Source organism: Dipodomys spectabilis, unplaced genomic scaffold (genome assembly GCF_019054845.1).
Source record: "Dipodomys spectabilis isolate Male_0828 unplaced genomic scaffold, ASM1905484v1 ptg000164l, whole genome shotgun sequence".
Classification (NCBI taxonomy): Eukaryota; Metazoa; Chordata; class Mammalia; order Rodentia; family Heteromyidae; genus Dipodomys; species Dipodomys spectabilis.
Genome location: NW_024870841.1, coordinates 8,476,518 through 8,499,790, shown reverse-complemented (window position 1 = coordinate 8,499,790; position 23,273 = coordinate 8,476,518).

Here is a 23,273-nt window from a genome sequence, read left to right as displayed (position 1 = left end):
AAATTAAAAAAATTATTTTAGGTGTATGATTGTGAGCTTTCCAGCTCTACTAACCTTTTGGACCGTTTTCTTTTCTTTTCTTCCTCAATCTTTTAATTTTTTCTTCTTTCTTTCTTTTTTGCATGATTTCATTACTCAGATATTCCCATTATTGGTTATTAGACCTTATGCCCCATGTGTACACACTGAATCCAGAAATTTATTACTCAGAAATTTATTACTTAGTTCAAAACCTCTTAGGCTTAAATTTCTTAATAACAGTATTATCTATTTATACCTACATAATTTAAGATTTTTTATATTTTAGTTTTTAATGTCTCCTTTCTATCTCTCCCCTTTTCTTCCTATCCCTGTTCTCTCAGTTTCACCTTTAAAATAAGATAATTTTTATCTTTCACTTTTTACATTTAAATTTTTGTTTTTCCGTGTTTTCTTCTCTTTTTTTCTCTCTCTCCTGTCCTTCTGTCCAATCCATTTCCCTCTTTGAGATAGGACTTGGTTAATTTCACTCTCCTTTTACCTTTCCACGTCCCTCTTATATATTTTTCTGATTTCTCCCCAAACCTAATAATTTCTGATTTGCCAAATTCTTCTTTGTTGTTCTTAGCCCATTAATACATAGTTGTCTGATGTTGAATAGATTGGTATCTGTTGAACTAGATTGTAACTATAGCCCTTTAACTGTGCAATTACAGGACTTTTGTTGAAACTTGCCTTAAAGTACTTTGCTAGCAAAAACTCGTGTTAGTTTCATACCAAGTGGACAGAATAAGATGGAAAAACACAAGAAAAATGGCAATTCAGGGTATCTCAACTCCAACTCATGATAATCTGGGGACAGAACAGATAATGAATAATCCAGAGGAGAGTTCCCAAAAATCTCTACAAACACTACTGGTAAACATGGTGCATGAAAATATTAAAAACCCATAATGGTCTCAGTGTGAGAGTGATAAGGAGAGAGAGGAGGCAAACCAAAGATCAATACAGGAATCTCATGAGCATGAGGAAGCTTCTCAAAGATTGCTAAAGGAATTGTGTGAGGAGGTTGAGAACACTCAAAGAGAATGAAAGGAATTGTATGAGCAGGCTGAGAACAGACAAAGAGATAGACAAGAATTGCGTGAGCAGGCTGAGAACAGACAAAGAAAAAGTCAGGACTGGCATGAGCCAGCTGAGAACAGCCAAGGAGAACTACAGGAATTGCATGAACGTGAGGAAGCTAATCAAAGAGTAATACAGGATTTTCAAGAGCAGGATGGGAATAGACAAAGATCAATAGATCTATAAACACACAGAGAAAAGATTTCAGGGAAACACAATGGGAATGCTGAATGGAGCCCGATAGAAGAAATGGGAGTCCAAGGAAACAATAACCAATCAACTAAATGATTTGAGAATGAGCATTGAAAACAAACTTAAGGAAGTATAGAAGTTCACACAAGTTCTCAAACAAAGCTACTCCCCCCCCTAAAAAAAAAACTGAAGCCATCAAAGCTGACCAATTAGAAGGAAAAGAAATTACAAAAAAAGCAAAGTAGAAAGTCTTGAGAGTAGGTGAGACCATGCAGAAGATCGAATCTTGGGAATTGAAGAGAGTCTAGATATAATAGAGGAAGTACGTACAGCTATCCAAGACAAATCCAAGAAATATGATAGATCTATTCAAAATTTGGAAGACACCATCAGAACGCATAATCTGAGGATAATGGGTGTAGAGGAGCATCCAGAGACAGAAGTTCATGGTCTTGGTTATTTGTTTAACAGGATCTTAGCAGAGAACTTCCCAAATAGGCAAAATGATAGGCCTATTAATGTACAAGAACCTTTTGGGAACCCAAGGAGACCAGACCAGAACAGGACATCTCACCGTCAAATTATAAAGATCAATTCAGACCGAGGAAAATATCCCTAAAGATGTCAATGAGAAAAGATCAATCACATATAAAAGGAAACCCATTTGAATCGCCTCATATTTCTCAGCAGAGACAACTAAAGCAAGAAGTGCCTGAAATGATGTATACCATCCCCTAAAGACAAATAACTATCAACCAAGAATACTGTACCCAGCTAAACTCTCCTTCATAACACAAGGTCAAATAAAAAACCTTCCATAGCAAAGAAAAAGTAGAAGAATATATCTCAACCAAACATCCTACAAAAGATACTTAAAGATGTCCTACACATAGAAAACCAACAACACCACAATAAAGGCCAAGAAATCACACCCAAACTGAGAATCCAAGAACCACAGGAAGAAGCCAGTTGCCACAGCCCCAAGAAGGTGAATAAAATGGCTGTAACTTACAAATACCTCTCATCCTATCTCTCAACATTAACGGACTTAACTCTCCAATTAAGCGACATAGACTCTCTATTTGGATTAAAAACTGAGATCCTTCTATCTGCTGCATTCGGGATTCACACCTTGCCCATAAAAACAAAAACATTTTGAAAGTGAAAGGTAAGAACAAAATCTATCAAGCAAATGGCCCCATAAAAGCCAGGAGTTACAATCCTAATATCAGATAAAATAGACTTCAAATTAAAATTTGTGAGAATACATAAAGAAAGCCACTATATACTAATTAAGGGATATCTCCCTCAGGAGGATATTATAATTCTATATCTCTATCAGCCAAACAATAGAGCACTGAGATTTATCCAAGAAACAGGATGTTCCCTAGAAACCTCACATAGATCCAAAGACATTAATTGTTGGGGACTTTAACACATCACTATCCCCACTAGATAGATCAACTTTGCCAAAACTCAACAGAAAAACCAAAGATCTAAACAACTACATAGATCAACTAGATTTAATAGACTTCTACCAAATATTTCATCCAGCAGCATCAAAATACACGTTTTTCTCAGCAGCACCTGGAATATTTTCCAAAATAGACCACATTTTCGGTCACAAAGCAAATTTTTCCAAATTCAGAAACACTGAATTTACACCTTGCATTCTCTCATACCACAAGGAGATAAATTCAAACTCAATACAAAAGGCCACCAAAGAACGTCTTGTAACACATAGAGGCTGAGCAACATACTGCTGAATCACAAGTGGGTCATGGAAGAGATTAGAAAGTAAATTCAAATGTTCATAATAGTCAACAAAAATGAACGCACAAATTACCAGGTCCTCTGGGACAGAGCAAAGGCAGTACATAGAGGCAAGTTTATAGCTCTGAGTTCCTACATCAACAAATTGGAGAGATCTGAAACCAATAAGTTAATGAGACATTTGAACCTCCTTGAAAAAGAGCAGCAAGATAAACCCCAATCCAGTACCTGGAAAGAAATAATTAAAATTCAATCAGAATTAAATGAACTAGACTAATAAAAAAAAACATAAAATGAACCAACAAAACCAAGAGTTGACTCTTCAGAAAAATTAACAAAATTGACAGACCCTTAGCAAATCTTATCAGAAAAAGAAGAAAACACACACATATAAATAAACTCAGAGATGAAAGTGGAACCATCACCACAGAAAAAACCAAAATTCAGAACATTATAAGGACTATTTCTCAAAACTTCATGGTAGTAAGTTTCAGAACTTAGCACAAGTGGACCATTTCCTAGCAAATATCGACATAACCAAGATGAGTTAAAGCATCCTTACAGCCCCTTATCAAGCATTGAAATAGAAACAACTATAAAAAACCTTCCATCTAATGAAAGCCCAGGACCAGATGGTTTTACACCAGAATTCTATAAGGCCTTCAAAGCAGAGCTCACACCAACACTTCTCCCATTCTTCAAGGAAATTGAAAGAGAAAGTTCGCTACTGAACTCAATCTGGGAAGCCATCATAGCCCTCATCCCAAAACCAGGCAGGGACTCATCATAGAAAGAGGAGTATAAACCTCAAATATGTATTTTAATGTTTTTGTTTCTTTCATGCATGTGTTTCTAACGCATTTATAAGATTATTTCTTTGTTGCTTTGTATGTCCCTCCCCCACAGTGTAACCCCCGCTTTCACTATATTTGATGTCAGTATAACATGTGGAGGAGATTTGGACAAACAAGTCATTTAAGGATTCAGGTGGACCTGTTGCAACAATGAGAAGTACAAAATGTCATGTCAAAACCAGCTTTACAATGTCGGTGGGGGGGGGGGGAGGGGGGGTATGAATGGGTGGGAGGGAGGGGGGAGGCTGGGAAGGGAGGTGAAGGGTAAACAAAGGAGGAGGCTGCAATGCTTGGTAAGAAATGTATGCATTATCCTGCCCATGTAATTGTAACCCCTCTGTACAGTATGTTCTCAAATAAAATAAAATAAAATTTAAAAAAAAAAAAAAAAAAAGAAAGAGGAGTATAGACCTATTCCTTTGATGCACATTGATGCAAAACTTCTCAACACCATTTTGGCCAGTAGTTTTCAAGAATTCATTCAAAAGATAACCCACCACGATCAAACGGGATTAATTTCAGGGATGGAAAGCTGGTTCAATATACTCAAATCAATTAATATAATTCATCATATCAACAAGAGAAGGATAAGAACCACATGGTTATCTCCATAGATGCAAAAAAAAATTTGACAAGAGCCAACATTCCCTTATGATGAAGGTTCTGGAAAAATTAGGAATCCAGGGAACATTCCTCAATAAAATAGAGGCAGTATATATCAAAACTGCAGAAAGTATTATACTCAATGGTGAAAAATTGAAGCTATTTAATCTTAACTCATGAAAGAGACATGGATGTCCACTCTTTCCTCTTCTCTTCAGTCTAATATTAGAATGCGAATTACATTAGAAAGCAAAAAGACAATATGCAAACATAAAAGGGTTCCAAATAGGGAAAGATGAAGTAAAACTCTCCCTCTTTGCAGATGAAATGATTTTGTACTTAAACAATCCCAGGGACTCCACTCTCATGTTACTCAAGCTGATTTGAAACTTTGGCAAAGTAGCAAGGTATAAAATTAACCCTCAAATATCAATGGCTTTTCTGTATGCCAACAATGAGAAAAGTGTGGCTGAAGTTATTAAAGCAACTCCATTCATAATAGCCCCACAAAATATAAAATACCTAGGAATTAACTTAACCAAAATAGTTAAGGACCTCTATGATGAAAACTTTAAAAACTTGTAAAAGGAAATCAGAACAGAACTTCAAAGGTGGCAACACCTCCCATGCACCAGGATTGGAAGGATCAACATAGTGAAATGGCAATACTTCCCAAGGCTATCTACAAATTCAGTGCGATACTTATCAATATCCCAACCTCATTTTTCAAGGAAATAGAAGAGCCAATCCAAAAATTCACTTGGAATAATAAAAGACCATGAATAGCAAAAACGATCCTCATAAGAAAGTACATTGCTGAAAGAATATTAATAACAAATTTCAAACTCTACTACAAAGCCATTGTAATCAAAATACCTTATTACTGGCACAAGAACAGACCTCAGGACCAATGGAATAGCCTTGAAAGACAAGAAATTAACCTACAGACCTATAGCCATCGAGTCTTCGATAAGGGAGCTAAAGACATAGAATGGAAGAAAGACAGCCTCTTCAGTAAACGGTGCTGGCAATATTGGTTATTTACTTGTAGAAAACTAAAGCTATGGATCCCTATATATCACCTAGCACCAGAATCAACTCCAAATGCATCAAAGACCTCGGAGTCAAACAGAAACTCTGAAAACATTACAGGATGGAGTAGGAGAAACCCTATGTCTCCTTGGCACAAGGCAAATATTTCTTAATAGAGACCCAGAAACACAACAAATCAAAGAAAGGTTGGACAAATGGGATTGCATGAAATTACAGAACTTCTGCATGGCAAAGGACATAGCTTGCAAGATCAATAGAAAGACCATGATCGGGAAAAGATCTTCACTAGCCATACAGTGGACAAGCGTCTCATTTCTAAAATATACCTGGAACTCAAAAAATTAAATCCCCAACAGCATATCCTCAAGGAAACAATTTCCCAATAAATAAGTGGGCTCAAGACTTAAAGAGAAACTTTTCTGAATAGAAAAGAAGGAGACCGATAGACACATGAAGAAATGCTCAACCTCCCTAGCCATAGAAGAAATGCAAATCAAAACAACATTGAGATACCACTTCACTCCAGTTAGAATGGCTATAATCAAGAATTTTAATGCCAACAGATGCTGGAGGGGATGTGGACAGAAGGGAACCTTACTTCATTGTTGTTGGGAGTGGTTAGATGGGAAGGGGAAACAAAGGAGGAGGCTTGATAAGAAATATACTCATTACCTTTCCCATGTAATTGTAACCCCTCTATACGGTATTTTCACAATTAACACACACACACACACACACACACACACAAGATGACCCATTGGAATAAAGATATTCACAAGACCCTATGTGGTAAAAAAAACTTTGCAGCTTTGAGGTGGAGGAAGAGTGGTGAAGTTGGAGGAGGGAAAGGATAGATGAACAAAAGAAAGAAGTGATAATAGTGCTTGACAAGAATTGCACTCATTACTGACATGAATGTAGTTTTTGTATACAGCATCTTTTGAAGAAAATGATTTTTTTTAAAAAGAGGCAAAAATAGCAACAGAAAAGAAAAAAACTAATTGATTATGGTATCCAAATGCCCTATTATCTGTATGAGGTTGAGGTAGATTTATGAATTGTGACTATCATTGCTATGTGAGTTTTTTTTCTTTTTATGTTCTCCAAGGAAATTAGCATTTCCTGAAGTATACTGAAAATATGAGCAGGAAGTACCTTTGATATAGACAATATACTGTTTGACATTATACTGTATTACTTACTAAATGTTAAGTTGACCAAACTGTGCTAAGAATGATGATCTTATTTTATATTCTCAAATGTGTAATTTGATTTTGAAGAAAAGTGAAAAGCAATTAAGTTAAATATAATGTTACCTTCACCTGTATTAATATTCAGAATGACTTAATCCCCTGAAAACTTCTTGTCGAATACATTCTGATTTGAAATACAAAACAAATGTTATGAAATAAGAAGATTACATTGTTGTTTGGAAACAAAATTGGCCTAAGGCAAAAAGAACAAGATAAAAACTATACTAATACTAACAGCAACAGTGGAATGTTTTTTTTATAGTGGAATGTTCATTCAAAAGTTGGTACAGCTTATCAACTTTAATATAAGCAGTAATTCATTCAAGTGACAATAAAATGAAAGAAAGTAAGAGAGAGAGTGTTAAAACTGTGATTCATTCTTGGCTAAAGAACTTCTCAGGAACTTTGCTTTATATACCTTTTTTTTTTTTTTTTAGTGGTGTAAGTGGAAGTTGAGCTTCCTCATAGTTGTGTTGGGCTGTAAAATATTTCCTAAAATTTTTGAATTTCACCACATAGTATAATTATACATATTGCTAGGTTCAATAGAGGTTTTGACAAATCACCGTATTAAAAGATTTAACAAGTGTTCTATATGTAGCTCTTATTTTACTACGAGTAATTACTGCAATCTAAAGCTATCACACAACTTTCACCATTTACTCAGTGTTCACCTGTAATAGAATAATTCTATCAAAAGTCTTGCAGTAGTTTCTTCATGTTTAAAACTTGTGTTGAAAGTTCTCGTTACATTTTCAGTGTGCCTTGTGAGTGGAGCATACATATCAATATGAAATTTCTGTAGAACATCATATTTTTTAATGGTTAATTTGGTACTAAAAAGTAATACATAAATGGAAGAATACAATTCACTTCTAACAAAACCATATTTATACATTTTCTGTACAAAAAAACCTTACCATAACTTCTGTGATCAGGAAATAACTGACAAGGATATTCATAGAGATTGTTATAGATACAAGAATTCTAAAAATAACAGTTGTCTAATTAGCCTAAAATTCTTTTCTCCTCTGTTCATTTTGTACATGCCAAAAGAAGCTAATTGCAAAATTGGAATTCAAAGAACTGATATATATTGTTATAATCATCTGTATCTAAGTGTAACGATGTGATATGTAACACTAGTGTTTCCATCAATTATATTGTTTAAATCGTTTTCTTTCTTATTTAAATTTTATTGTCATAGTGACCTAAATGAGGTATAGTTACACAAATAATGTGTCCAATCCTTGTTGAAATTGTTACCCTTTTCCTCATTTTTCTCTCTTTCCCATTAACCTCTAATGTTGTACAGATCCTATCCAATACATTGTCTTGTGAGTATTGCTGTAACAAGGATCCCCCGTTTTTTATTTGTAATACAATATTATTTTCACTAGTCATTGCCTAAGTTCTATGTTTTAGGTTTAACTTTTCACACTAGTATCATGGTGAACACACAAGTCTCCCCAGAGTTTCATAAAACTTTTGGAAATATATCACATTGTTAAAACTGACAGTACTATCAGGAATTACAGACTTTCAAAAATCAGGCTCTGTTTAAGAAATACAACTTTACTATCTTTGGAAATACTTTATTCGTGATTTTATGTTACTACTGTACTCATTTGCTCATTTCCTATGCTCTTGCACATCATAATGTGAAGCGATCTGTGTTCTTGGATGAGAATACTAAGATTAATTCATCAAGAATTATATTAATATTAAAAAATTTTGAAGTGATATTTTCCAAATTCTTTAACATAATAACAAAAGATGTGTCATGCATAACGATGTCCCTATGTTTAATCATTATACATGTGAAACATGCACATTTTTGTAAAGTATTAACTGTCACAGTACATAGTAATAATAGGGAGAGATATATAACGGTTTTGAATTAGTTTTATTTTCATAAACATATTAATAACTGTCGATGTGAATATTGCAATTTGACAGTGAAACATTAGGAGTTTCTAAAGACTGACTCTTGTTAAAAATTGTTTTTAATTCACCTGTATCATCAGAACTCTGGTGAAAGGGAATATCAGTATTTTTAAGCTCTCTACATGTTAGAAAAATTAATAGTTATCCTAATTGCATGATAAGAAGTGAGGAGTATAGGCAGAAGTCATGCAAAAAATGATTTATTTTAAACTTTATGGCAAGGTGTCAAATGACATATATGTATGTTTGGGTTAATCACATTAAAATAATGGGAACATTCATGTGCTTCCCAAATTAATGTAACAAAAATTTCATTTATACAACCAAGGAGGCATAAGTTGAAACAAGATTTCACCTTGTCCAACCAAATGCTTCAGAAACATGCATAAGAGAGAATCACATGAAAAAACTGACACATAGAAAGGTTTGAATATATACGCATTAACCCAGTTCATCACAAAGAAGCAAATCAATGATTTAAAAAATATTTGATAAAAAACAGAAAACATTAATTTGGTCTTTATATTTTCTCATGTTCTCTCAGCACACCGATCCCCCCAAAATATAATTTAAGCTGCCAATTATTTTCAGCAGCAGGTAAAATATTTGAATTGTCATGGAGTCACATTAAATTGTTGCCTAAGTTTATCGTTGGGAAATTTTATGAAAGATATATAATATTATTTATATATTTATATTATATAATATAACTATTTATATATTTATATTATATATATAATCCCCAAGCAAACAGTCTTTGGGGATTTTGTCTCTAGGAAATTCAGAGATATATTATTTCAGATTCAGGAAATAGGGGCCTGCCTCAAATTAAACAACTCTTAGAAGTTTGAATAAATTTTCCTGATTAAATTTACCTTTATTTGAAAATAAAAGTAGCTGGTAATTTTGTATTCACTCATATATTTTTGTTCTTGTTAGGTCAGATGCACATAACGTGTACACCTAAAAAGAGAATATGTGAGTATAATTCCTATTGGTTGCATGAAACGTTGATCCTATTGGAGGACAAACAGTTAATCATAACCCATTCCCAGGCAAGAAATTAATTGAATGGATAAATAACTCAATTCAAAAAATAATACAGGTAATGTAAAATGGCACTACTTTTTCAATATTTAGTTAACACAAGATTATTTGGGGAGTGGTTTCTCATATCATGTTTATACTTGAAATATGTTTCCTTTTTCAGAATTGCCAATGGCTATTTTGTTATTGATGATTACGTCGTTTTTCACAAATTAATTGATTGTGAATCCTTAGTTAGTTTAAACCCCCCTAATTGATTTTTCCTTAATTACTGTGACTTGTGTCCTACTTTTTTTGTTTTCCACTTTATTTACGACATGATTGCCAGAAAATGGTGTGTGTGAAAGATAAATAGACACAGCAAAGATAGCTGGAAGCCCGTCCATCAAATAGACATGTTATTTGCACTGGTCACATTCACTGTTTTCGCTATGTGGGGTGTTAATTATTATTGTACTGATATAATCATTCCCTTTCATGATCTTAGGTCTTTCATCAGCAAGTCAGCCTGTGTCAAGTGAAATGCTGCCTTCTGGACCAAAGACAGAAGGGAAGGTTCCATTTCTGAGTACTATGATTTTCATCATAAAATTCACTGAAATTGTGCTATACTTCCACAGAAGGGTGCTGCTGGTATTTTCTTCACCTCTAACTCATGTGAACCAGGATCATAGTGTTTATACCTAGAAGTGCATTATATCACTCTTGTTTTGAAGGTTAGTTTATTGTAGGGAATTTTTCTCTTTTCTAAAATATTCCCATCCTCTGCAAAAATACCTGGATTGTAACATTTCAGACCCTGAAACAAGGTGACTGGAGTGCAGAATATTTTCTTATTAATGAATTTTATGCAGCAAGGAATGAATTACTTGCTTGGAATATATATATATACATATATATATATATATATATATATATACATCTTAATAAGTATATCTTAGTTAGAATATATACATATATATTTTAATAAATGTGTATTTAGTTAGGAAATATTTTATGCTGTGTAACATGTATAAAATATGTAAAACCTGTGCCTTAGACTATGACATCGAGGTATATGATATACTTGTACATGTAAAACTATTCTGAGAAATTTAGGATTGTGAAAGGAAAATGATATGTTCTCATATAATGCCAAACTTCCTGTGGTTTTATCAAACTACTACTTACTCAGTAGTAGTCAGAAGGAAGGCCTCAATATAGGTGTTTATTTTATATTAAATCAAACAAAAAGATATAAAGTGGCAGTTAATTCTTACAATTTTCTATGCCTAGAATGTATTACCCATATTTGGTAGACCTTTTTTTTTATAATAGCTGAAAGAAGAAAACAATTCTCATGAATATTTGAAATTGTCTGAAACTGTGAAATGCTTACTGATGTGTAATAGCCACTAGCCATAATGACTTTGTTTCCCCGAATTCTCTTTTGCAACTAGCATCTTCTGGTATATACCAGATAGTCTTATGCAAAGGTAATTTGGCTTGAACTTAGAACCCTTCCAATATCTCTAATGTCTTTTAGATCTCCATTTCAACATTTGTGAGGAATGCATAAAAACCAAGCATGAAGAGTTATTACTTCATTAGGTGTATCATAACAAAGATACATGCTTAATGTTAGGCAACTAAAATATGAAAAGATAGCATGCAAATACCTTCAGGTACAACAAAAAGCAATGTGCTATTGCTTAAACCAATGAACTTTTTTTATTCTTTTTTATTGACAAATTTCATTGTGAAGTGACAATCACATTGTGAGGTGTTATCAGGTAAACATGTTCCTCAGGCCAGAAAACTAATTAATATTTAAGGAATATATGCATGCCACCTGCCAGAATGAACATGGGAATATTGGGCTTTGCTATGAATATTGAAAAGATTGCAATCAGCATGTAATTGTTAACATTATTTTCTCAAATATGTTTAACTCAGAGAATTCTATCCCAGAGATACACCAACACTTGATCAAGGCCAGGGTAAGAGGTTGAAACCAATGGTGCAATCATGGTTTTAATCTTCAAGGCAGAAATATAAGAAAAATATCCTGGAAAAACTATGATTAATGTTTATCATGATTGAATAAAATCAAGAATTGTAGGCAGGCAAAATCTCCACAGTTTAAAATTCCAAACATCATAGTAATTTTCCCTCTTTCAATTTATGGGTGCTGAAATAGAGTAGGGAATAATTATGACATTCCAAGTTGTACACATACACACACACACATAGGGAAAGATTTGCATCTACAAATGGACAGGCAACAAAAATATCTGATTACACATATAAATCTGCTCGCATATTTATATAATGATAAATATGGTGTTGTTGATTAAAACTTCGAGACAAATCAGCCAGTAACATGATCTCCTGTATTGCCACAGATTTTCTCATTAATTCTCATGTTCTCTAGTATCATCCACTTTTGAGAAAAATATGATTCTCTTAGATATATAAAGCATAAGGAAACAGGACTCATATTACCATGGAGTCATATTCAGTTCTAGCTAGAAGTAGTTAGGGAAATAACACCTCCCCATCAAACATTATTCTCTGAGTTTTAAAGAGAAAATGCAAGATGATCCAAATAGAAAGTGAATAAAAATTCAATGGCCTTTTTTCGGTGAAAATAATTCAGATTTTGGTAATACCATGAGTTTGGTACATTGCTGATTAATATTTTTTTTATAATTTTTTTCTGCTTGTTGGTGGTGGTGGTCATTAGGCTTTAACTCTGGGCTTGGGTGCAAGCCCAGACCTATTCACCTCAAGGCTAATGATCTACCAATTGATCAACAATTCCACTTCAAATTCTGAGGTGATGAATGAGTGATGAGAATCTCCTAGAAGCTCCTGGTCGACTGCCATGAAACCTGATCCTCAGATTTCAGCCTCCTACAGGTTTCTAAATGACATGTATCAGGATTCTTTTCTCTGTTACACATACTGTGTTGATAGCATTTTTTGCTAGTTTTGTTTCCAACTTTCATGCCTTCTGGACGTCTACGAGCAACCATGATTTTCCTCAAGGATAATGCCCTATAGTATTTCATTTTGAGGGGCTTCATTCCCTAAATGAAGCTGAGAAAAATCCTTGACTTTATTGATTTATAATGAGAGCCTCATGTGTAAAACTTACATTGAAGTGAAGAAATGTTATGGGTTAGGAGAAAAGAAAGTTCGTTATTCACTTATCCTATTTCTTTTCTTTTGATTTTGACAGACAACAGTGTGTCATAGCAAAAGAGCACATGATTAAACAGCATGGATGTGCATCCAGAGTATTTTATATGTCAGCAGGTTCACTCGTACTAACAAACCCAAGCATTTCAGGGTACACATAAACTGTACTCAGAGCCCTCAATACCAACGATGCAAGTGCAGTAGTAGGATAAACAGCACTGACAGAACAAAGGATCCCAGGATAAGCATGCACAGTGCCAGGAGCCCACAGTATAGAGGATGCTTATGCCTGAGCAGGCCTGCCCAAGCTAAAGACCCAAGGACTCCACAGTAAAAATTCCAGGTCTGTACATCAAGTTGCAAGCCTTGAGATCAAGGCCCAGACTATGATTTCAATCCTCAGTCTCTTATTACAAGGTCCTGAGCCCCTGTTAACCTACTAGCCCATGAGTTCATGCCCAGACTATGAGTTCAAGGCCTAGGCTGTGACTAAAGGCCCAGGCCCAGAGTTTCAGGCCCAACTTTTAGTTCAAGTCCCAGGAAAACAGTTCAAGGACTAAACAGCAGTTTGAGGGTGGGGTTGTGAGATCAAAGTCCAAGCCCTGAGATTAAGTCACAGGGTCTGAATTCTAGGTCCAGGGCCCAAGTAAAAATGCCAGGCTGAGAGTTCATGGCTCAGTTTCTGAGTTTAAGTTCTAGCCTTTGAATTCAAGGTCCAAGCCCCAAGTTCAAGACTCAGGACACAAGTTTAATACCCAGACCCTGAATTTAAATCCCAAACTTTGAGTTCCAGGCCCAGAAGTTGATACCAGAGCCCATGAGTGTAAGGCCCTGCTCATCAGCTAAAAGCCTCTCCTCAATTTGAAGTCCCAGTGCCCCCTTTCCCACAAAGTTCAAAATCCAGGGCTCCAGTTCAAATACCAGTCCATAAATTCAAGGCCCAGGTTGTGTGTTTTAGGCCCAGTCTAGAAGTTCAATACCCAAGTCCAGCATATTAGGATGAGACTATCAGTTTAGGTCCCAGGAGCACATCTTAAGGCCTAGGTACGGAGTTCAAGGCTCAAGCCATGAATTCAAGTCTCAGGCCCTGAGTTCAAGGCTCAAATTAGGAATTCATGTCATCAGCATTGAGTTAAATACCCCAGAAATGAGTTCAAGGTCCAGAGAGCTCAGATCCCATGCCAAGGATTCAAAGTCTAAGCCAAGAGTTCAAATCCCAGGCCAAAATTTCAAATAGCAGACCATGAGTAAAAATTCCAGGCTGAGAATTCAAATTGCAGTCCCTGATTTCAAGGGCCAGCCCTTGAGTTGAATGTCCATGGTCCAATGTTTAAATCCCAGGTAATGAGTTCAGGGCCCAGTTCCTGAGTTTAATGCCAAAGACAGGAATTCCATTCCTAAGCCCGGAATTAAAGTCTCAGGCTGATAATTCAATGCCCAGACCAACAGTTCAATTCCTAGACACTGAGTTCAAGGCCCAAGCCATGAATTAAAGTCCTATGTTGAGAGGTCAAGTTTGAGTCCCCAAATTCAAATCTCAGTCTGATAGTTCAAAGCCCATACCTGGACTTCAAGATAGAGGTTGCAAATTCAAGTCCCAGGCCCTGAATTCAAGACCTATGACCCAGTTCCAATGTGAAGATAAAAATTCAAGGTCCAGGCCACAAGTTCAAAGCTCAGGCTGCAATGCAATTCCCAGGCCTGGATTTCAAAGCCTGGGTGCAAATTTAAGGCCCATGCTGTGAGTTTAAGTCCTAGGCCCCATGTTGGAGTCCCAGGTTCCCTCTTCCTTCTGTAGTTCAACATTTGGGATCAAGTCCCAGCTGTAAATTCAAGGACTACACTGTCAGTTCAAGACCCAGGCCCAGAGTTTCAGGCCCAGGCTATGAGTTCAAGTTCCAGGTCTCTATTCAAGGCTGAGGCACACAGTTCATCACCCCTGTTACAAATTGAAAGGCAAGGCATTAAATGCAAGGTCCAGGCCCAGAGATCAAATCCCAAGCTTTCAGTTTAAGACACAGACTATGAGACTGAGACCCAGACTATTAGTTCAAAGCCTAGGCCCCCAAATGAAATCTCAGAACCAACTACTTGTCGAGTTCAAGTTCCAGGGACCCAGATCAAGAACCAGGAAATAAGATTAAGGCCCAGGCTGTGTGTTGAAGACTCAGGCAAGGAGTTTAAGTCACAAGCTGTGAGTTCAAGGCACAGGGTGTGAATGCAAGGCCCAGTTTGTTGTTCAAGGCCCCGGCCCAGAGTTTTAGCCCCTAATATGTGTTCTATTCCCATGCTCCATGTTCATGTTCTAGGCAACCAGCTCAGGACCTTGGTTGTGAATTCATAGCCCAGGCTGTGAATTCAAACACCATCCTCAGAGTTCAAGGTCCAGGGAAACATTTCACATGTTACCCCATGAGGTCAAGCCCCAGTCTATGAGTTCCAATTTCAGGTTCTGCATTTAAGCCTGGACCATGAGTTTAAGTCCCAGATCCTGAGTTCAAAGCCCAGGCCAAGTTCATGTCCCAGGCTTTTTAATATCCCCTCCTCCATGTTCAACGTACACACTGTGAGTTCAAGGCCTGGACCACTAAGGACAAGGTCCAGGGACTAGTTCAAATCCCAGTTTGTGAGTTAAAGGCTCAGCATGTGAGTTCCAGTCCCATGTTTGAGTTCAACTCCCAAATTCCAAGCACAACTTCCAGGCAGATTTCATGTCCCAGGCTGTGTCCCCGGGAATGAGTCCAAGTTTCAGACCCTGAGTTCAAGTCTCATGCAGAAAGTTCAAGTCCTAATGCTAAATTCAAAGCCAGACAGAAATTTGAAGTCCTCAGTGAAAAGTTCAAAGCTCAGGCAGGGAATTCATTTTCCAGATCTGAATTCAAGGCCTAAGCCCAGAGTTCAAGGCTTAGGGCAAAAGTTTATGACTTAGGTTCTGAATTGAAAGTTTCGGCTACAAACCCACTCCCAGACTTTGATTTCAATACCTGAGCACAAGTTCAAGGGTGTGAATCTATGTCCCAGATCCCCCCTTAGTCCTGTAATTCAAGGTCCAGGGTCCCAGTTGAAATATCGCATTTTGAGATGAAACTCGAGGATATGAGTTCAAGGTTCAGTGTGTGAATTCAATGTCCAAGCCTATAGTTTCATACACGCATTATATGTTCATGTCCCAGGCCCCAGTTTAAGCCCCAATATTCAAGTTCAAACACCAGTATTGAATGCTAGGCCAAGGCCTTGAAGTTAGCCCCAGGTTAAGAGTTCAAATACCACCTCATATATCAAAATCTCTGGTCCCAAATTCAAATTGTAGGCTCAGAGTTCAAGGCCAAGTTGCCAATTTGAATTCCCAGACCACAAGTTCAAGGTCCAGGGACCCAGTTCAAATGCCAGGTGTTCAAGTACCAAGCTGTGAGTTCAGAGCCATGCCCAAGAGTTTCTGGCCAAAATATGAGTTCAAGTCCCATGACTGCAGTTCATGTCCCAGGCACTGAGTTCAACATCCAGGGCCTCAATTCAACTCCTAGATCCTGAGTTTAAGGCCCAAGACAACTTTTAGGCCCTGCTGTAATTTCAATTTCTGGGATGTGAATTAAAAACCCAGGCCCTATTTTCAAGGCCCGTCCTGAATTCAAGAGCCAGGCCATTGGTTGAAGGCAATGGGTTCTGGTCCCATGCCTTGAATACAGGTCCCAAGCCATGAGTTCATTTCCCAGAACTTCATTTCAAGGACTGGTTCCCAAGTTAATTACGCAAGCCTCACATTCAAGACCTATTTGTTATTTCTTCTACTTAGACAGCATTATATATTCTATGGTCCATATACCCACAATTAATCAATCTCTATAATCATTTTCTTCACTTCCGTATTTCTCTTTTTTCCTACTGAGAGTTATGAAAGAGTTGAAAATGTTACCTTTGGTAAAAAACACAAAACAAAAAACAAAAACAAAAACACAGAATGAATCATTTGAGCCTTAAGAAAATTCTCATGGTCATACATGGGACCTGAGAAACAATGATAATAACACATCACAAAAATAAATCTTACTGCTGCAAATTTACTAAAGCAAATTAAGGTTAAGTTTGAATTTTGTTTATACATAAAACCAGCATGTTCTTTTTTGTTTCCATTCTGACAAAAAGTTGACCATATTGTCTAAAGATAGACACTCAGAATGAGTGTCTATTTATTTTCATAAACAGGAATGCCAATTAACAATATTTATTAGAATGTAGTTTCATAATAAGACATTTTCAGAATGTATTCAACTCATACCAAAAACGTTCCTCTGCCTTCCTTGATGTGCTTCAACTTTCTATATACCTTTTTGATTCACATCATAAATTCTTATTCACGTGAAGTACAAGTAAAATGGGCTGATTTCAGAAAGCAACTAATTCCAAATGTAAAATTAAAAGAGCAAAAAAGAAATAAGTTCCGAAAATGTTTGTTTCCTATGTATAAATAATATATATTTTTATATTTATATTAAAATGTATATAAATATACATATATATTAATATGCAATATGTATATATAAACACACATATACATATATATTTAAACAGATAGTATAGCTAATATATAACACAAAGCAAAAACATTGTGATAGAAAGTATTTGGAAATTTCCTAGAATATAACTTGAGTTTGTAGAATTTTCACTTAAAGCCTCGGTTGACAGGCTTATCCAGAACACATGAAATTAAATTAGGTTTTATTAAAAATAGTTATTATTCAAAGATATAAAAAGTGTAATGACATAGTGTAATGACACATGTAATGACATAGCAGGTGGTCCATCATATATGTCACTCTTCTAGTCTTAGGTATATTCCCCGGCCATAATTTTCATAAATACCAGTAATTTTACTTAAAAATCGCCTACCAAATGTTTTGCATTAATATTCAGAAAACTTTGAGAGTATAAAAACTTAAGAATATTGGTAGTATGTGTGTATAGCTCAGTGTAAAGTTCCTTCATTAAATATCTAGTATATCTGAAGAAAGTACTAGAAATATAAGTAGTTGGTATGAAAATAATAAGGAAAGGAAAATGTGGGTTTCCAAATCTCCGTGTTTGGAATTACTGTTTTGTGAACCTGTAGAACGGAATAATTTAAATATTGCTATGTATAGAACAACATGTTTGAGACAATTCTAACAAAACCATGAAGGGAGAAAAGTATTACAAAGCCAAGATTTGACTATAAATGGAGAATCTGGCAACATCCCTAAGCAAAAACAAAAAACATGAGCACTTAGGAACTGATAATAGAAAGGATGGTATGGGCTTGATATCTTATGAAGCACAGCATGAGCTCTCTCTGAAGTAGATAGAAATGATTCCAATCAGATGGTGTCTCAGGAGCAAAGAGGAGGTTTATTATGGATGTGTTCATCATTCTTGTGATAGGATAACTCGAGCTCATGTAAGAATCAGGCCCTCGACTTCCGGCCTAACAAGGGCTTCTATCAATTAAGTCAATGTGTAAGAAAACATCCAAAATTTTTTAATGCTGCAATGAAGTACAATTTATTTCAACTGTATTAAAATCAGTAGTTTAATCTCTAGATGGATTCCTCACTGTTAATGACAGCCTGCAATCTGATCCTCAATCCAATTCCTTCTATTAAGGCACCGCTGTTTCCTCCGTCTCTATTGTGCAGGCTACTGCATTGTACGCTACGGCATACAACACACTTTTGTTAACACCATCTTTAATGAAAATAATAGTTATAAATTTAGACACTTCATTTGAATTGACTAAGCATTATGCACAGATGGGATAGGCTTCAGCGGGTTTTCTTCATAAAAGTAATCTACTGGTAGCTACAATTAGTATTAGTGCACATAGTATGTGTTGGTAAAACATAATTTGGTAGGACAGTGTGACTCATGAAGAAATAGAAGAAAATCACTGAAGTTGTATTGTAGTCAGTAAGATTCAAGGATTTATGAACAGTTGGAATTTGTTCTAAGAACATCAGGGCAAAATGTGAATACAGGATAAGTAACAAGGAACATGATTCAAAGAACTGTTTTCTTCATGGCTATATTGTAGTTGGAATGGTAAGGTACAATCTCAAAACCTACCCCAAAATGGATTCTTACAAATCATGTATTCTGAGGTAAACATCTATGAATTGATTGATTATAGAGAAATTATGGTACCTCTAAAATTGAGGAGTTTATACAATTCTCAATGACTATAATGGCTTTAATTGGTTGTCCAGGTGATTCATGCCTTGACAAGTGCCTACCACAGAATAAAAAAATGTAAACATTAATAACTGTTCTGCTCAGCACAAACAAGCTTCTATTTTCCTGATCTGAACACTTACGGAAATGCAAAGAAATTTATACAAAATTATTTATTTCTTCGTTTGTGTTGGCCACTGTCTGGAAGAGCAGAATTAATCAATCACTTTATATTCTCACATTTTTTCCATTTTAATATGCCATGTGATAGTTTTCTCCTTTATTGATTCCTTGATTCTTCTACAGCCTCTACACTATCCATTATGAATAAAAGTCCTTAGGGTTACCTATAGACTCTCTTTTCCAGGATTTCAAGTAAGTATTATTTTTTAATCAATCCTAGGGATCGTATTCATGTTCAAAATTTCTGCAGATTGCAGCCAATATGCATTACACCAGATAATATGAGCAAGGAAATACTTTATATGGAAAACAAGTAGCAATTAGTGCTTCAACTCATGTGTAAAATTGCTAAAATTTTTCTGCACTTTGGAAGCATCTGCTTCTGGCACATCAGTACTTTCAAAATATGCAGGTAATGGAGTTCTTAGTGTTCATCCTAACTGTATATTAGAAGTCTGTACTTTTTCAGGGACTCAAGTAAGAATGATGAAAATTTTTTTTCTGAAATCCCAATGAAAAAATATTTGAATAACCAAGATTGCATTGATCTCAAGCAAAATGTTACTGGGTATTTATTTTTCTCCTTGCTCTATGAAGAGATAAAGAGCCTTCTTTGATTACCTTTCTTCTTCATATCTCATGTAATTTGTTTGTTGGAATATTTTGTTAATATTATATAAGAAAATTCCATTTCTTCTTTGTAGATTTATTACTAGGGTACTGAAAATGTCACAGTATTGGCACTGATGACTATCTGGAGAAAGGAATTAAACGAAGTGTATTTGAAATGAGACTTTGAACTTATAATATAAATTTGAGTTCCTGACTTTGCAATCCATCAGTCAAACAATATTTGTGTCCCTTTAGTTTTTTAACACAAGTCCAGGTCTCCAATTTTAATCATCCCAAAGGACAGGAAAAATGTATATCAAAATTAATGAAAATATGTCAAAATATATGATTTTGCAATCTTCAACCAAATTGTATGAACATTTGAACAGGTAATAATTTATCTCACTATACCTGAGCAGTATCTACTGAATATTTTACAAGAATAGTTTTATCTCTTCTTGATGTTACTGGTATAGTAAGTTTCTAAATCCTATTATAGTCACTTCTGCTCAGATTTATTTGGATTATCCCTTCCAAACGATCAACACAAACTGATTATTTATTTGCAATAATTAGCATATGTATATGTTAATTTTATCAGATGTTCAGAAAAGCTTAAATGTGACATAAATTGATATAGACAGAGAGAGAGAGAGAGAGAGAGAGAGAGAGAGAGAGAGAGAGAGAGAGAAACTAGACATAGTTTATTTCTATGTAGTGATGTTACGTGAAATGAGCCACAAGATATGTACAGAAGATGTTTTTCTTGTTTTTTCTTGATTTCATTATACTATATGATTTTTTGTTCCTACTTTATTTTCTTCCTCCTATGGTATATTTCTGTTACAACTCTATTTGATTTTGGTATGTATTTTGTATATAAATTTGCCTAATTTGTGATGGGAAAGATGATGACAAAATAATGAAACAAGAACACAGGATGATCCATTTGAATAATGATACTCAGAGGACACAGTGTTGAAAATGAACTTTACTGCTTTGGCATGGAGGAGGAGGAGTGGAGATGGAGGAGGGAAAGTATAATAGGAGAAAACAAAGGAGGGGATAACAATGCTACACAAGAAATGTACTCATTACTGACGTAACTGTAACTCCTCTGCACAGTATTTTTTCAAGAAAATATTTCAATTACTCTATATGTGGTACCGGTAGTTTTACCACATATGACAAGTATTGGAATGTGTATTTTTGCTCTTTTTGAGTTTTCAAAGGGAAACAGCCTTTCCTGAAAGGTACTTAAAATATGATCAGGATGTAACGTTGTTATAGACAATATATGATTTGATATTAAACTGTATTATTCCCTAAGTGCAAAGTCAAAAATAAAGCTGTGTGAAAAAAATGATCATCTTTTTTTCTATTAAGGGTGGAATTCAATTGATTTAGGCAGAAAAGTAAAAAGTTAAATTAAAGTGAAATATAATGTTTACCTCATATATATTGATATTCAGAATGAATTAATCCCCTGAAAAATTCTTGTCAAATACATTGTAATTTTAAGTAAGAGTACAAACGTCATGAAATAAGATGCATACAGTATGGTTTTGAAATGAAAGCATCCTGGAAAAAAAAAGAAAAAAGAAAATAAAATGAAAACTAAATAATAACAATAAAAACACCACACTTCTATTATAGTATATGCCCAACCAAGAAACGGGATAGTTTATCAACTTTATTATAAGTAGTAATTCATTCAAGTTACAAGAAAATGAGAGGAAGTAACTTAGAGTTAAAAGTGGAATTCGAACTTGGCTAAATGAACTTCTCAGCAACTTGGCTTTGATTAACATTTTTGGGGGGTCGTGTGTATATGTGTGTGTGTGTGTGTGTGTGTGTGTGTGTGTGTGTAGGCGTAACTTGTCAATAGTTGTAACATGCTTTGGAATATTTCTTAAAATTTATGAATTTCACCATATCAACATATAGTGTAATTTTACATATTGCTGGGTTCAATGAAGTAACAAATCACATTCTTAAAATATTCAGCATGTGTTGATTTTCTTTGTAGGTCTTTCTTCAATAGGAGTAACTACTGCAATCTTAAGAGTTCATACTACTTTAATCATTTTACTCAGTGATCACCTGTGATAGAATGATTCTGTCAAAACTCTAGCAGTAGTCGATTCTTGTCTAAAAGTTTTCTTGAAAGTTCTCCTTCCATTGTGAGTGTACATTCCTGTGTTTGGAGCATACATATCCTTATAAAATTTCTGGAGAATAATAGATTTTGTGATTTATTTGGTACTAAAAAGAAATACCTGAACTGGATAATATTATTCACTGGAAACAACACCTCATTTATATATTTTCTATGCAAAAGACCTTAACATACATTCTGTAATCTGGAAATAACAGGCATGTAAATTCATAGGGATTATTATCGATACCAGAATTATGCAAATAGCACTTGTCTTGGTCTGGAAAGTGGCTCAGTGATAGAGTTCTTGCCTTGCATGCGTGAGGCTCTGGGTTTGATTTCTCATCACCACATAAGCAGAAAAATGTGGAGGTGGTGCTGTGGGTGAAGTAATAGAGGACTAGCCTTGAGCTGAAAAGGTGAGGAATAATGCTGGGACCCAGATTTCAGGAACCACAATTCACAAAACCAAGAAAAACCTCTGGCACATCACAATGTGATGAGGAGAGTATATTCTATGATGAGGAGACTACGATTAATTGATTCAAGACTTATATCAACTTACAAAAATTTGTCAAGTGATATGATAAAAAAACTTGAATATAATTTTAAAAGGACTGTCATGCATAATGTTGTCCCTATGTTTAAACAGAGAATTAGTTTGTTTCCCTTAAAAAGTGTGCAATGATTGTAAAACAATCACAGTCACAGTATGTAGTTATAATAAGGAAAGATATAGAATGATGTAAATTAATTATATTTAAAAAGTATGTAAATCCTGTACCTTAAAATGTGACATGGAACTGGATGCTGGTGGCTCATGCTTGTAATCCTAGCTACTAAGGAGGCTGAGATCTGAGGATCAAGGTCCAAAGCCAGTCCTGACAGGACATTCTTTGAGACACTTACCTCCAACAAAGCGCTAGAAATCCACAAGTGGCATTGTGGCACAAATGACAAAGCACTTGCTTTGAGCTGAAGAGTAAAAGGACAGGACCCAAGCCCAGGGTTCAAGTCCCACCACCAAACATAAAAAAGGAAGAAAGAAAAAAGAATGTGACATGGAGTTATATGATATAACACTTTTTGATTGGATAGGAATTGATGGGA